At 38.5% G+C, this 14,841-nt stretch overlaps 1 long non-coding RNA gene across 2 annotated transcripts in view; it reads left to right on the top strand.

Moving 5' to 3' along the window:
• The window catches only part of LOC138148842 (uncharacterized), a 156,358-nt gene that overhangs the window by 91,725 nt on the left and 49,792 nt on the right, over positions 1-14,841 (top strand). Inside the window, exon 6 of one of the 2 annotated variants that reach the window (XR_011165190.1) lies at positions 8,536-9,105. The exons of the other annotated variant lie outside the window; for it this stretch is intronic. This is a non-coding gene — a long non-coding RNA (uncharacterized lncRNA). Of the gene's footprint in view, positions 1-8,535; positions 9,106-14,841 lie in introns of those variants that run through there. 2 annotated transcript variants of the gene reach the window in all.

Raw genomic sequence — 14,841 nt, 5'->3', positions numbered from 1 at the left:
AGTATCATTTCCTCCCTTATTGCTAACTACATTGGTTATGTTTAATATCTAAAAGTTTCCTTATTGTGAGTTGCTGCTTATATAGATGGAAGCACACTTGTGGGGGTTCAAATACTAAAGTGGTGAGTAGGATGAGTGTTATCTTACTCCCTTCCCAGTTTTACCCTTAGGACCCTGAAATAATTTAAAGTGTTATCACTTGGTGGCCCTTCTGTGGGTACCTAAACTTGACCACATGAGAACAGACTGAAATGAGAAAGCTAGCCCAGAGAGTGATTGGTGTGCAGCACAGATGTCCTACAATCTTTATGTCTGGTTCCAGAGTCAGCTTGTTTCAGTATTTAGATTTCAAAGCAACATGTGCAGAAAATCTACATTCATAAAAATACATTGTGAGGGAAAAGCTGCTGTTAGAGAAGACCTAGGGCTTGAGGAGGAGGAATAAATTTAATGCACCAGCTACCCATCCTTTAAACTAACAATAAGCCAAGATGAACAGAATCATCTGCTCTGGCAGCTCCTCTAGCCTGGCTGGCAAAAAAGGAGCATTTGCTAGAGTCCTGATGAAGACAGAAGCAGTTCAACAGTAGCTACGTGGTAACTTACCTAGATGGACAGTACCATAAGATCAGAGTTGAACTGGGTGGAAGGATCTGACCTTATACCTGAAGGTCAGGTTTGCTTCCCTGGTTATAGCTTTACCTTGGCAGGTCTTTTATTTTGTCTTCATCTTTTGGTAGCTGACCTCAGGGTCAAAAAGATGGAGAACTATCTTCATGAGACTGGAAGCTTAATCATAGTTATCTTAATAATTATCTTTACCTCAACAAACAGCACTAGCAGGATATTGGGCAACACCTGTCTGGTTTCATCATCACCAAGATCATAGTTCTACTAATATTTATCCTGAGATTTCATTGCCAAAGAGAAGAGTACCTGAGAATTGGGAGGGAAGAATGAAAATCATCTTATAAACTTCAGAATGAACTTAGATAGATGTTTATCCCTTGTTTCTTTGAGTGCTAGAACTTTTGATAATGTGTATGTGCAGTGTCTAAATGCTTTGTTCTTAAGAGCATACAATTTACAGTCTTTTATATAAAAATACAAAAAAACCAAATGCTATTATAAATGCCCAAATTAACTATAAAGGACATATGAGGGAAGATGCTATCTGCATCCAGCGAAAGAAGTGACAAATTAAAGTATGTATGGAATGATTTTACATATTTGTATTTAATGGGAGCCTTCTCTAGGGTGGGAGGGGGGAAGGGAAGAAAAAAGGGAAAAAAAGTAATTTACACAATAATTTTATTATGTATTTAAAAGGAATAGCAAGCTGTATATAATAGATTTATAGATGCATGTGCAATCATCTTCAAAAATTATACTGTTATGGAAATGCTTTTTTATTCCATAAATTAAAAATAAAATATATAAAAATTTTAAAGTGCAAATGTAAAAAACCTTCTTGAATCTGAGTTCAATTCTGACCTATCTTGTCTGTAAATGGAATTAATTTTACTGAAGGTATGCCCATCATCTTAATCTTAATGTTAAAAAAAAAACCCAACCATCAGGTACTTTATAGTTTTATGGGGCAGACCCGAATAATAATGCCAAAACCCACCAAAGAATTCGATTAGTTTTGTCTAGAGATACCCCAGAAATTCTCATATAATAATTGTTGCTCAGTCGTGTCTGGCTCTTTGTGACCCTGTTTGGGGTTTTTCTTGGGCAAGATACTGGAGAAGCTTGCCATTTCCTTCTCTAGCTCACATTACAGATGAGGAAACTGAGGCAATTGTGGTTAAGCAATTTGTCCAAGTTCGTACAGCTAGTTTGAAGTCTCATTTGAACACCTGAAGATGAGTCTTGACTCTAGGCCCAGCACACTACCCACTACACCACTTCTCCCCATAGTAATAATAACTAACATTTATATAGCACTTACTATTTGCCAGGTACTGAGATAAGTACTTTACAATTATTATCTCATTGATCCTACCAAAAACCCTGGGAGGCAGGCGCTATTATCATTCCCATTTTATTAGGGGAAGAAACTGATGCAAACAGAGGTTAATTGTCTTGCCCAGAGTCACACAACTAGTAAGTATCTTGAGACTGTATTTGAATTCAAAATAAATATAGCGGGGTGGCCAGGTGGCTCAGCGAGTAAGAGCACTGGCTCCAGTATCGGTATGAACCGGGGATCAAATCTGGGCTCAGATACTTAGCACCACACCCAGAAATAACTGGCCGTGTAACCTCGAGCAAGTTACTTAGCCCCGATTGCTTTAAAATAAATAAATAAATAAAAGTGTAAAACATATAAATATTAAATCAAAAGAATAAAAATAGAAGGTTTTTTGTGTTATAGAAACTGGTGCTGCTTTAAGGTCACTAGAATCCTAGAGATGGTTCTGAATATGCCAGTTGTTCTTTTGAGTATTTTTGTCAAAATATCTCTTAGAAATTGGGGAGATGGGAAGAGAACTATCTTAGGTAGACTAAGAGTCTAGAATTTGCGATTCATTACTGATAAGCATGAGCAGTTGCAATTTTTAAAATTTAAAAGCAATTTTATAATCCACTATCTCAAATATGTAACAATGTGTTCTTAGCTCTCAATATAAAGCCAACAAAATGGGGACAGATGAAAGAATATTATCATTTAAAAGCTAACAGTGCTGTCAGTGAGAAAGTGCATTTGATGCCCCATGAAATTTAAAAGTTACTAACTCGGCTGATCTACTCCTTGAAAAATATCTTAGGAAAAGAAAAGGCCAGATTTCATTCCAGACGGCCACAAGAAAAAAATATTTTGGGCATAAATGAAGAATTTATAATATAAAACTTTTGACACAAAAACCATTATTCATGCTGCATATTTTCTTGGAGAGAAATTAATATAAAATGACAATCCTTAGCATGCACGTGGATTTATGAGCCCCTCCCAATAATGCCAAAATTCACTAAAGAATTCTATTAGTTAGTTTTGTCTAGAGATACCCCAGCGATTCTCATTCTACCTAATGCCTTTGAATTCCCTGGCTATAGCAGTTGCTGTGCAAGTGTTTGTTATAGTTGAGTGGGCCTGCTCTTGCTGTTGGAGAAGTGGGAGGAATGACCAAGGTAGAAAAGTCTTTGAGGCAACCTCTCCTGAGTGTGGTCAGTCCATCATTTCACCAATAATGTACCATGATATTCTTTTTCCCTACTATACCCTTGACCTGTCAATGGTGGAGGCTCCTGAGGTCACAATGGTCAGAACTTTCCAGAATTCGATTATAATTCAAATTTAGTTCAGCCTCAAAAGAACTTTCCCTGCTTCTTCCCCTCCATCTCATTGTGTACTGATGAGTAATGGAAGTGCCTTGATTAGACTCTGGAGCAGGTGTAGACATTCTGTAACTGGTTCTGGTTAGGAGAAGCCTTCTCAGCTGACCATGTAGTCAAAATTGGGAGTGCCCGAAAAAAAGAGCCTAGGAGTCAGAGCCTAAGTTATTCACCCTTAAACTACAGAGGAGAGATATAATGATGCTCATTTGAACACCTGAAGATGAGTCTTCCTGACTCTAGGTCCAGCACACTATACCACTGGAGGTATTGGGGCCTTGGAGGTGGAACAGACCAGAGAGTGACTCTGAAGGGAATGGAGCAGTGGGGCTGGAGCTTCTGACACTATGATGGTTTCAGGCAGGGATTTACTGAAAATTGCGCAGGCCTCAGACTGGCCTCATCCTTAAGGGTGGCAAGGCAGCTGGTGCACAGGTAGAGCAAACCAAAGAGTGAGCCCCAAGAGTCAAGATGCCCTAAAATTCAAATCTTGCCTCTGACATGTGCTGACTGTGTGACACTTGACAAGTTACTTAATCCCTTAGAGGCAGTTAGGTGGGTCAGGGGGCAGAGTCCTGGGCCTACAGGCAGGAAGATCTGAGTTCAAATTCAGCCTGAGATCTATCCAGCCTATCCTCTTACTGTTTGACCCTGGACAAGTCACTTAACCTCTGATTGCCTCAATTTCCCCAACTGTTAAATGGTGATAATAATAACAACAGCATCTCTCTTCCAGGGCTGTAGTGAGGAGATCAAATGAGAAAACAATTGTAAGGTGGTTAGCATAGTACCTGGCATACAGTAGGCTCTACAGAAATGTTGTCTATTATTATTTTTTTCTTAGTGTCCCAGGCAACTCTCTTAAGACTGTATAAATTTCAGAGAAGGTAATGATCTGTGTTGGTAGAAGAAATTTCTTACCAGGAACTCACTTTACTGATAAAAGCACAGGCTCAATTTTTAAAGGTTCTTGTCTTTGAGGATGTTATAGTCTAGTAGGGACAGTAGTACAGGAACATAAATAACTGAGATACCGTGCAGTATGTGGTAAGTGTTAGAGACAGCAGATAGAAATTAATTCCATGGGAAAAGAGAGAAGAGCAACATAGCTTTTACTAGGGGATTAAGGGTGACCTCATTCAGGGTTGTTGAGCGAGTTCTTGAATGATGTGCAGACTATCAAATGTGGGTGACTGTCTGGGAGGCTGATAAGATCACTGACCGATGTAATAACGATAGGACACCTTTGCACAGAACTTTATGTCTGTTTACTCATTTCATTCTCATAACAACCCTGGGTGGTCAATGCTATTATTGTCCCCACTTTACAGATGAGGAAGCTGAGGTTCAGAGAGTAAATGATTTTGCAAGGACCACACAGTTAGTCAATGTTGAAGGTGGGAATTGAAAGCCATCCTTCCTGACTCCAAGTCCACAGCTTTATTCACCATGCCAGTTTTGAGAATCATAGATTGGAGAGGGACTTGGAGGCCATCTTATACAACTCCCTCATATTAAGGTAAGGAACTGAGGAAAATGTAGGTTAAGTAATTTGGCCAGAGTCACACAGCTAGTAAGTGTCTGAGGCAGGATTTGAACTGACTCCAAGCCCAGCATTCTGTCCACTCCCCTGCTTTAGCTGTCTTACTACCAGTGTGATCTTGGGCAAATTACTTAGTCTGCCTCAGTTTCCTCAAATAGGAAAAATTTCCTCAAATTTCCTTAAAATAGATATAATAATAGCACCCACCTTCCAGATTTATTGATAGGATCAAATGAAGTAATAATTGTGAAGCACTTAGCCTGGCACATAGTAACCACTATATAAATTTTAGTTGTTATTAAATGCTAGCAATTATTACTAGCTGTTATTAATTAAAAAAATGTCAGAGGTAAAATTTGAACACAGGTCTTCTGATTCAAAATCCAGAATAATTTCTACTGTACCTTCTCAACAGAAATACTGTTTAGTTTTACATATACTGAATTCGAGGTGTCAGTGGGAGCTACAAGATGGCCAGTGGGCGGTTGGAAATGGAAGTCTAGAACTCAGAAGAGGTTAGAATTAGAGGTATAGATCTGAGGGTTAGCTGCTCAAATTAACAGTTATTGTCATGGGAATGGATGAGATTACTAATGGAGAAAGTATATATATATATAGACTAAGGGGAGGACTTTGGAGAGCCCATTTATTTAGAGAGCTAGAAGAGAAAAAAGAAGAGGAAAGAAGTCAGAAAGAAAACGAAAAAATCCCTGCAACCTAATATAGTTTGGTATCATGGAAGCTAAGGGGGCAGAGTTTAAAGAAAGAGTAGTCAACAGTGTCAAATGCTTCAAAAAGGTCAAACAGAATGACAACTGAGAAAATGTGATTGGACTTAGTGATTAGAACTGTTCATGGTTGTGGTTAAGAGGGTAATTTTTTTTCCCTCTTAGTGGTGATGGGATAGTCAGTGTAAGATACAGAAGAGTGGGAGATTAGGAAATGGAGGCAGCCTGTATAGAGTTTTGGGTTTGTTTTTTTGGTTTTGCTTTTTTTTAGAAATCTGCTGATAAAGGGAGATTAAGAGATGGAATATGTCAGCACACTACAAGGAAGAAACTGAGATCAGTAGAGTGAGGTGGTGGGAAGGTGTAGGTGGAACCATGCACAGAAAGCTCCCCTGGGACAATTCTGCCAGTGGTTACAGAGAGTATTTGGGCCGAGTTTTGGACTGATTCCATCAATCCTCCTTAAGGATGCAATAGGCAGTGTATTTAAAGGTATAGAGTTGGGTGATTAAGGTTCATGTATGTTCAGTAAATTGTCTATAGTTTACAAAGAAATTATATATAAGAGTTGAGCAAGAGCCAAGTGAGACTTGTAATTGAGACCATTTTGTTTCTGTTTCTGTACTTTGCTAATTGTCATCCACCTGGAAATTTTTTCTACTTGGGAATAAGAGTATGGGAATCATGGTATGCATGTGTCTTCAGGGTGTTTGTGGCTGCCACTATTGTCTTCATCATCATCATCATCATCTCATCTTTGGCCATGCTATTCCCCACCTTGGAAATATGTGTTTTGTTTTGTTTTTTGGTGGGAGGAAGGCAAGGCAGTTGGGGTTAAGTTACTTGCCCAAGGTCACATAGCTAACAGGTGTGTCAAGTGTCTGAACTCAGGTCCTTCTGACTCCAGGGGTGGTACTCTATTCACTGCGCCACCTAGCTGCCCCTCAACTATGTATATTTTATTTTATTTTTATTTTCCTATAAATAAATTTATTTATTTTTTAGTTTTCAACATTTATTTCCACAAGATTTTGAGTTCAAATTTTCTCCCCGTCTCTCCCCTACCTCCCACCCCAAGATAGCAAGCATACTGAGTACCCCTTCCCCCAATCTGTTCTCTCTTATGTCCTCCCTCTTTACCCTCCGCCCCCTTTCTTGTAAGGCAAGATGGATTTCTGTACCCCATTGCCTGTCTATCTTATTTCCTGGTTGCATGTAAAAAACAATTTTAAAAATTTGTACATTTTAAATTCAGATTTTGGCTATAGTGAAAAATGTTCCCAGTGTCAGCACATAGGTTCTGTCCCTAAGAATATTTCCATGAGCCACTCTTTCATCCTAAGGGCTTGTCTGTGCTACAGATTCCAGGACCTTGTCAGTTAGAGGTTAAAGGACTCTGACAAGGATAATAATATCTAGGGGTTTGTACAATCAAGGGAAGATTGTTTTCTTTTAATAATAGGAGAGCCTTTAATATGGAAATATGTTTGGCATGACTACATATTTTAATTGATATCAAATTGCTTACCTTCTCAAAGAGGGGAGTGGGGTGGGAGGGAAGGAGAGAATTTGGAACTCAAAATATTAAAAAATGATTGTTAAAAATTTTCAGCATACAATTGGGAAATATTTAATTAAATAATTAAAAGTCCATTTTTAAAATAATAAGGGATCCTTGGTAATATTTATTCTCAGAGGGAAAGGAGTCAGCTAAGAATAATTAGACTTAAAGATGAAGGAGTGAAAGGGGATATTAGATATTTTGACATTAAGGAATATGGAAGGAGGGGAAAGCATCAAGGAAATAGGTGCAGGAGTTAGCTTTGTAAAGGAGAAGGAATATTTTCTCTGAAAAAGAAAGGCAAAGGAAAAGATGAATGCAGAGTCAGATAATTTTTTTATTTGAAGAGAAAGGAAATTAAGGAAGCTTTTCTCCCTACCCCTTCTTCCAACACCCATAGTATTCTTTAACTGTTTCATGGCTGTGCCTTTTGTTTCAACTAGATAACTAACCCCCTGTGAGTACTCTTTCTCTCTCTTCTAGTACTAATAGTCCTAATAGATGATGGCAATGGTCAACCCAGAAAATGTGTTGGAGTTGACCCGTGCTAAGTAACTGAAAAGGCTAAAAGTTGAGATTAAAATAAATTAGCTCTGTTTCCAAACTTGAATTTCACTTGAAATCTGCATTGGAAAGTTTCCAAACTGGGGTACATAATAAAAATTTAACAGTCATGTGTTGCTATAAGAAGAATATAAGAAAATATATTTATAGCAGTATAGTACTGTAGAAATAATGGAAAGACAGTGACAGAACTCAAGTTTACCACTGACAATCAATGAAGATCAGGCATTTGAAAATCCAGTACTGTTCCCACGACACTCCCCTTACTTTTTCCCATCCCTAACCCACATGTACTTTTGGTAAGGAAAATATACCAGCCACTACCCAAAGACAGTCAATTATCCTTTTCTGAAAATAAAACTATATAAAAGATTGCAATAAGGTGAAACTGGGAGTGAAGGAGGTGTTGGCTTAGTGGTGGTACAGATGGTAGTGGAGATGGGAGGGATTGGCTTTTAATCCAACCATTGCTTTTGTTACTTATCTTTGGGATAGGAAATTTGCTTTTTTGAAATTATTATAGGAATGGAAAATAAATGGGATGACAACCCAGATTTCCTTGAAGTTTATTTTAATGTACTCTTTCCAGTGTTCTGTGTATGATTTGTGGATCTTCTTTGTTGGAAGAATTGAGTGCTTCTCAGAGGATGAATAGAATGGTGGAAGTCATTTCAGAGTTTACTGAAGTCGTTGGTTTAGGGCAAATTTAAGGACAGGCTCTGTTGAACAGTGATGAAAAGCCAAACTTGGGGTTAAAAACCTTTCACACCGACTTACATCAAATCTTTGTCTTCATCCAGGGGCAACATAAATGATAGAGTCTAGTACTAGAAAGGATATTAGAGGTTATCTGTTTCAACCTTCTCATGTTATAGAAGAGGAAACTGAAGCCTGGAGAGGGTAAGTGACTTGTTCAAGGACACACAAGTAGTAAGTGGCAGGTCCTTTGGCCATAGATCCAGGGTTCTTTTTATATATCATGCTGTTTTAACATATTGTGCCTTTGGCTATGTTATCAAAGTATAGGACACTGATTTCCTTCTAATTAATTCTTATTGATTTCAAGATGCCAACAATTGTTTTGCCATTAAGAAAAGCCTTGCTTCTAAAGTAGATCATAGTAGCTTTAGGACTAATGTTCAGATTTTATTTACCACCCTTTGACTACCTGTAAGCATCAAACTTTGACAAATTTAACTGGTATGCGGAATTAGTCTCATTACATGAAATCTGTAGCAACTCTGTACCAAAAGAGGAAACCAAAGTCCTGGATATTTTGAGATTTATTTAATGGTTCATCTCTTGTTTCAACTTCTTGACATTTTATTTCTCCACTATTTTTCTTCTTTGCAACTGCTTTATTGATTATTCATAGATGCTTTTGTTAAGTAATTTATCTGAGCAGCCATCCATGGCATTCTTATATTAATAACTAGTACCAGTTTGGAAAGTTAGTGAGAATAGCTTACCTCTTCCCCCAACTGGTGTTAGTCAGGAAAATCAATGGGCTCCCAAGAAGTCATGGTAAGTCAGTTGAGGAGTTCTATTTATTAATAAGACAGGACCCTCTTGATTCAAAACTGACTTGTCCCTTGGGAAAGAAAGAACGCTGACCTTCAGATTTGGAGAATTTAGAATGCAAAGGGACAGTGTTACCTCCTCAAGAGAGCAGAGTTGGCAAGTCCTAGATCCTAGCACATGACATTATTTAACTGGAAGTAGTACTCAGTCCATATGGACACCTAGGTCTTCTGAGGCCACTTCCCTTTCTTTCTGGCACTCTCTCCTTCCTGTTGGGCATGCAAGCACAGACATCTTAGTTCTGCTCTCTTCACCTTCTCTCCCTCTTCCTCGTGAGCAGTTGGGCGGGAGCCTTCTTGGCTATACTTATCCCCTCTATTTCTCCTTCCTGTTGATGCAAGTGTTCCAGTTTTCTTCCTTTCTCTCTTGGTGGGCAGAATGGCAGGCTCCAGCTTGGTCCTTCTGCCCCTCCCTCTTTGGGAACTGGTTAGGACAAATTTTGACTGGCAATTCATTTCTGTCCCCCTTCAGAAATAATTGTTTGTTCTGTGTTTTGTTTTGTTGTTTTTTTTTGTTAAGGATCCTATTTCTGCCATATAGAAACCACTTTCATGTATTTGTAGATTTGTAATGAGCCAGGAATTTACTGATATTCCTTGTACTTTATATTAAATGTCAGTCTCTTTATCTCTCTTTGTCTCTCTTTCTCCATCCTTGTCTCAAAATGGCATGTTGGTTTAGTAGGGTTCAGCCTTCCCCCTTTAGTAGGGTTCCCTATCGGCTATAACCAGAAAAGATGCTTATGTAGAAAGAATACTAGCCTTTTATAGATTTTGGGTGTTCTAGTCTTATTAACTGTTATCTCTTTCCCTTCCAGTTTCTAAGATATTCTTGTTAGAATAATGTGGATCATATTTCCTCCAAAGTTCTTATGCTCTAGTACTTCTAAACAGATGGCTGTTATAGAGAATGAGGCAGTCTGGTTAACAGCTACTGAGCATTCATGCATAGGAATCCATGGATTTCTATTAATAACTTTAAATGCATACATATATACACACACATACAATACACATATGCTTTAAATATATACACATATTTAAAGATCTACTCATCTCAGAGATGGTTTGTAGTTACTGTATATGTAGTCACCATGTGGGCAGTCCTTAATTTATGAATGAGTATATTAGAAAAAAATCATTTGTAAATTGGTTGCTTGGAACTGAGATGAGATTTTATCTTGTAAAGTCTGAACAGCTGCTAGTTTTCCAAAATAACCCATTAAACCCCACAAATGTACTAATAAAACTCCTTTGAATCCTGGGCTCAGGGAATGGGGTAGGAGGGGACGAGGTCTTGTGAGGTTGGTATAGGAGGAGAAATAGTGTTTCTTTTCACTTTTGTGGTATAGCGCTGACCCATGGTAAACTTTTGAAATCAATCGTTTGCTTTTGGCACCTTCCCGTCTTCCTTTCTGTACCTCCCTTCCACATATTGGTGCCTTTTCTTCCTGGTCCTCATAACGCTTATGCCACTCTGTATCTCCCCATAATTTCTTTACTTTGTGAGAAAGGACAGGTTAAGTCTCCATTCAAAACCCCATTTTTCTATTGCATTTGAACCCAGCTAGATTAGAAGGAAAGTAATCTGATTAAATTAATTTTAGTTTCATTTTTGAATGGCTCCCTGTTATTGAAGATATTTAAATAGAGGATATCTTGTCAGAGACATGAATAGGGGGATTCATACATGGAATACAGGCTAGGACTATATAGTCATCCAAGGTTTCATTCCACATTTTCCTCCTGGCTTTACATGGACTTTACCATCATTCCCGAGCTGCCTTCTCACTCTAGAACTTCCCTCAGTACCCTGGGGCCTTTTCACTGAGGAACATCCCTCTGCTCAGGCCCCCTTCCCTCACTGATGAGTTCCTGGGGGAAGGGAAGTAGAAAGGCCTCTATTTTGGGAAGATGTCCAAGTCAATTTTTAAAAAAATTTTTTAATTCCCTTCCTGGACATGCTTTTGATTCTCTGAACTTAACCATCTTCTTCCCCAATCCCTCTATCCCCAACTCCCTTTTATGTCTTATCTTCCCAGCTCCTTGAGGGTAGGGACTATCATTTGGCTCATATTCTATCATTGTGTCACCTCCCTACATTATCTACCATTAAGATTCTATGCTATTAAGTCACCCTAGGGTACAAATTATTAATATTGTTATTCTAAACATACCAAAGTATTTGTATTATTTTTTTAAACAAAAAGCTTTTTCTTTTTTAAATTAAATTAAATTAATTTTTTGTTGCATTTTAAGTTTTGAACCGTCTTCCTCCCTCCCTCCCTAACATGCTCTAGAGAAGGCCACCATTTGACACACACCCATATGTGCACACACATAAATATATAATTTATATATTATATGTACACATTTATTATACACATATAGACATTGTACATATACATTATACACATGTATAAATGAACACAATCTATACATATATAATTTATATCTATTATATATATGCATACACACACATATAATAACCACATTATGCATACTTCTAAGTTCTTTCTCTGGAGGTTGATAGCATCTTCCTTCATAGGTAGTTTGTAGTTGACTTGAGTATTTATAATACTCAGAATAACATAGTCATTCATAGTTATTTTTAGAACAATATTGCTATTACTATGTATGCTGTTCTCTTGGTTCTGCTCAATTTACTTTTCATTATTTTATGTAAGTCTCTCATGTTTTTCTAAAACCAACCTGTTCATCATTTCTTACAGCATGGTAATATTCCAGGGGAGGGTTCTTAACGGAAATAAAATCTCTGATTGATGGAACGTTAAGCAGTGTAACAAAGCAAAATTAACAATTTCAGACAGTGTGAGGGATGAAATAGAGGGGAGGCAAGGATTAAAGAGGAAAAACTAGGCCTGGGAACCTTCCCCGCAGAGTCAGCTTTCTTCAGCTGTTTCTGCTTTTCACAGATTTCATTTCTTCCGAACACACAGATTCTCTACAAGCTCTAAGTCCCCTCCCCCTCTCCCCCAATGTCTCTAAAGCAATGAATCCTGGGACAGTAATTTGTAGGGGTGGATCTGTGACAATGCAGATATTTGAAATTCAGGGCCTTTTATCTGAGAAATTAATTTCTTCTCTTTGTCTCTCTCTCTCCATATATATACATATATATATACACATATATACATACATATACATACACACACACACACATATAGAAAGCAAATAAGAAACTCCAGTGGTAAATGGTTCACTTTCCATCTGCCAAAACAGAACTCATCTTTCCTCCAAACACTTTCCTCTTCTCACCTTTCCTTTTACTGTTGAAGGCACCATCACCTTGAGTCACCAAGGCCTACAAGCTCAGTGCCATACTCAACTCCCCCCGACACATAACCAACATCTTTAGTATGTTTCCTTTCCTGCAGTCACACAGCTGTCACAGGAGCTTGAACTATTTGATTCTTAGTCTACATGCCTCATGTATCACCCTACTCTAATCTATCTTCCACTTAGCTACCAGAATGATTATCCTATCATGCAAGTCTCGCTTAATAACCTCCAGTGGCTCCCTATTGTTTCCAGGATAGAATATAAAATACCCTGGCATTTATAGCCCTTCACAACCTGGCCCTTTCCTATGTTTTTAGTCTTCTTGCAGTTTACTCACCTCCAAACATTCCACAATCTGTTTATATTGACCTGCTTGCTGATCCATCTTTATGCTAATGATTCACAAATCTACCTCTCCTGTCCCAAACTCTCTGTTGGCCTCCAATCTTGAAATTCCAACTGCTTTTCAGATGTTTTGAGCCAGATGTCCAGCATACATCTTAAACTCAACATGTCCAAAACCGAAACTTATTTTCTTTCCCCCTAAACCCTTACCACCTCCTACCTTCCCTATTACTGTAGAGGGCAACACCATCCTCCCAGTCCCTCAAGCTCAAAATTTAGGCATCAACATGGATTTCTCGCTATCATCCCTCCATATCCAAGCTGTTCCCAAGACTTGTCAATTTTACTTTTTTAACATCTCTCAAATAAATCCTCTTCTCTCCTTTGACACTGTTAACTATTCTGGTATGGGTACTTATGCCTGGACTATTGCAATAGTTGCTGGTAGGTCCGCCTGCCTCAAGACTCTCCCCATTCCAATTCATCCCTCCCTTCAATCGTCAAAGTGATTTTCCTAAAGTGCAGGTCTGATCATTTCCTCCCACCTCGCCAGCACCCCCTCAAAAACTCCAGTGGCTCCCTACTGCATTCAGGGTTAAATAGAAAATGCTCTGTTTGACATTCAGACCCCTTTATAACCTACCCCCCTCCTATCTTTTTAGCCTTCTTACATCTTACTCCCTGACACGAACTCTTTAATCTGGTGACTCTGGTTTCCTGGCTGTTCCATATACAAGGCACTCCATCTCTCAGCTCCAGATATTTCTACTGACTGTTCGCCATGCATGGAATTCTTTCCTTCCTCATGTCTACTTCCTGGCTTATCTGGCTTCCTTCAAGTCCCAGCTAATATCCTATCTTCCACAGGAAACCTTTCCCAATCCCTCTTAATTTTACTGTCTTCCTTCTGTTGATTATTTCCTATTGATTCTGTAAATAGTTTGCTTTGTTATATATTTGTTTGGATATTGTCTCCCTCATTAGATTTTGAGCTCCCTGAAGGCAGGGACTGTCCTTTGCCTCTTTTTGTCTCCTCAGTGCTTAGCTTAATGCCCCGCATATAATAGGCACTTAATAAATATTTCTTTTCTTTTTTTTTTAATGCTTTATTAACTTCTGATTTACATCATTCATCTGCCAGATTTTGAGTTACAAATTTTCTCCCCATTTTTCCCCCACCCAGTGCTCCAAAATAGCAGTCCCACAGGATATCCCCTCCTACAATTTGCTCTCTCCCATATTCTCTCCCATATCCCCTTCGACTTTTCCAGTGGATCTCTATGCCTCAGTGCCTGTATATCTTATTTCCCAATTACATGTAAGATGGTATTAATAATAGTATACACACACACACACACACACATATATATATATACATATATATATTTGAATATTTGATTTTAAAACTGTGAATTCCAGATTCATTCCCTTCCATCCTTGTCACCCACCCTTACTGGGAAGATAAGCAGTTCAGTATAGGTTGTACATGTGTGGCTAATGCAAAACAATAACATAGTAGATATATTGTAAAAGACTGACTATATTTCCCTCCCTCCTATCCCACCTCCTACTTGTTCTATTCTCTACTTTGATCCTGTCCCTTTTCAAAAGTGGGTGCTTCCAACTTCCCTCCCCCCCCAGCCTGCCCTCCCTTCCATCATCTCCCCTCTTATCCCCTTTCCCCCCATTCTCCCGGAGGGTGAAATACCCTATTTAGTGTGTATTTCACTCCCTACTCAAGCCAGATTCAATGGGAATAAGGTTGACCCATTCCCTTTTGCCTTCCTATTCTTCCCCTCCATTGTAACCATTTTCCCTTGCCTCTTCTGTATGAGATAGTTTACCCCAATCTGTCTCTCCCCATCTCCTCTCATTATG

Source organism: Petaurus breviceps, unplaced genomic scaffold (assembly GCF_028583685.1).
Source record: "Petaurus breviceps papuanus isolate PSGF00001 unplaced genomic scaffold, PetGlider_PUasm1.0 90842, whole genome shotgun sequence".
Classification (NCBI taxonomy): Eukaryota; Metazoa; Chordata; class Mammalia; order Diprotodontia; family Petauridae; genus Petaurus; species Petaurus breviceps.
The sequence above is the reverse complement of the archived record's forward strand: the minus strand, read 5'-3'. Positions and strand labels throughout refer to the sequence as shown.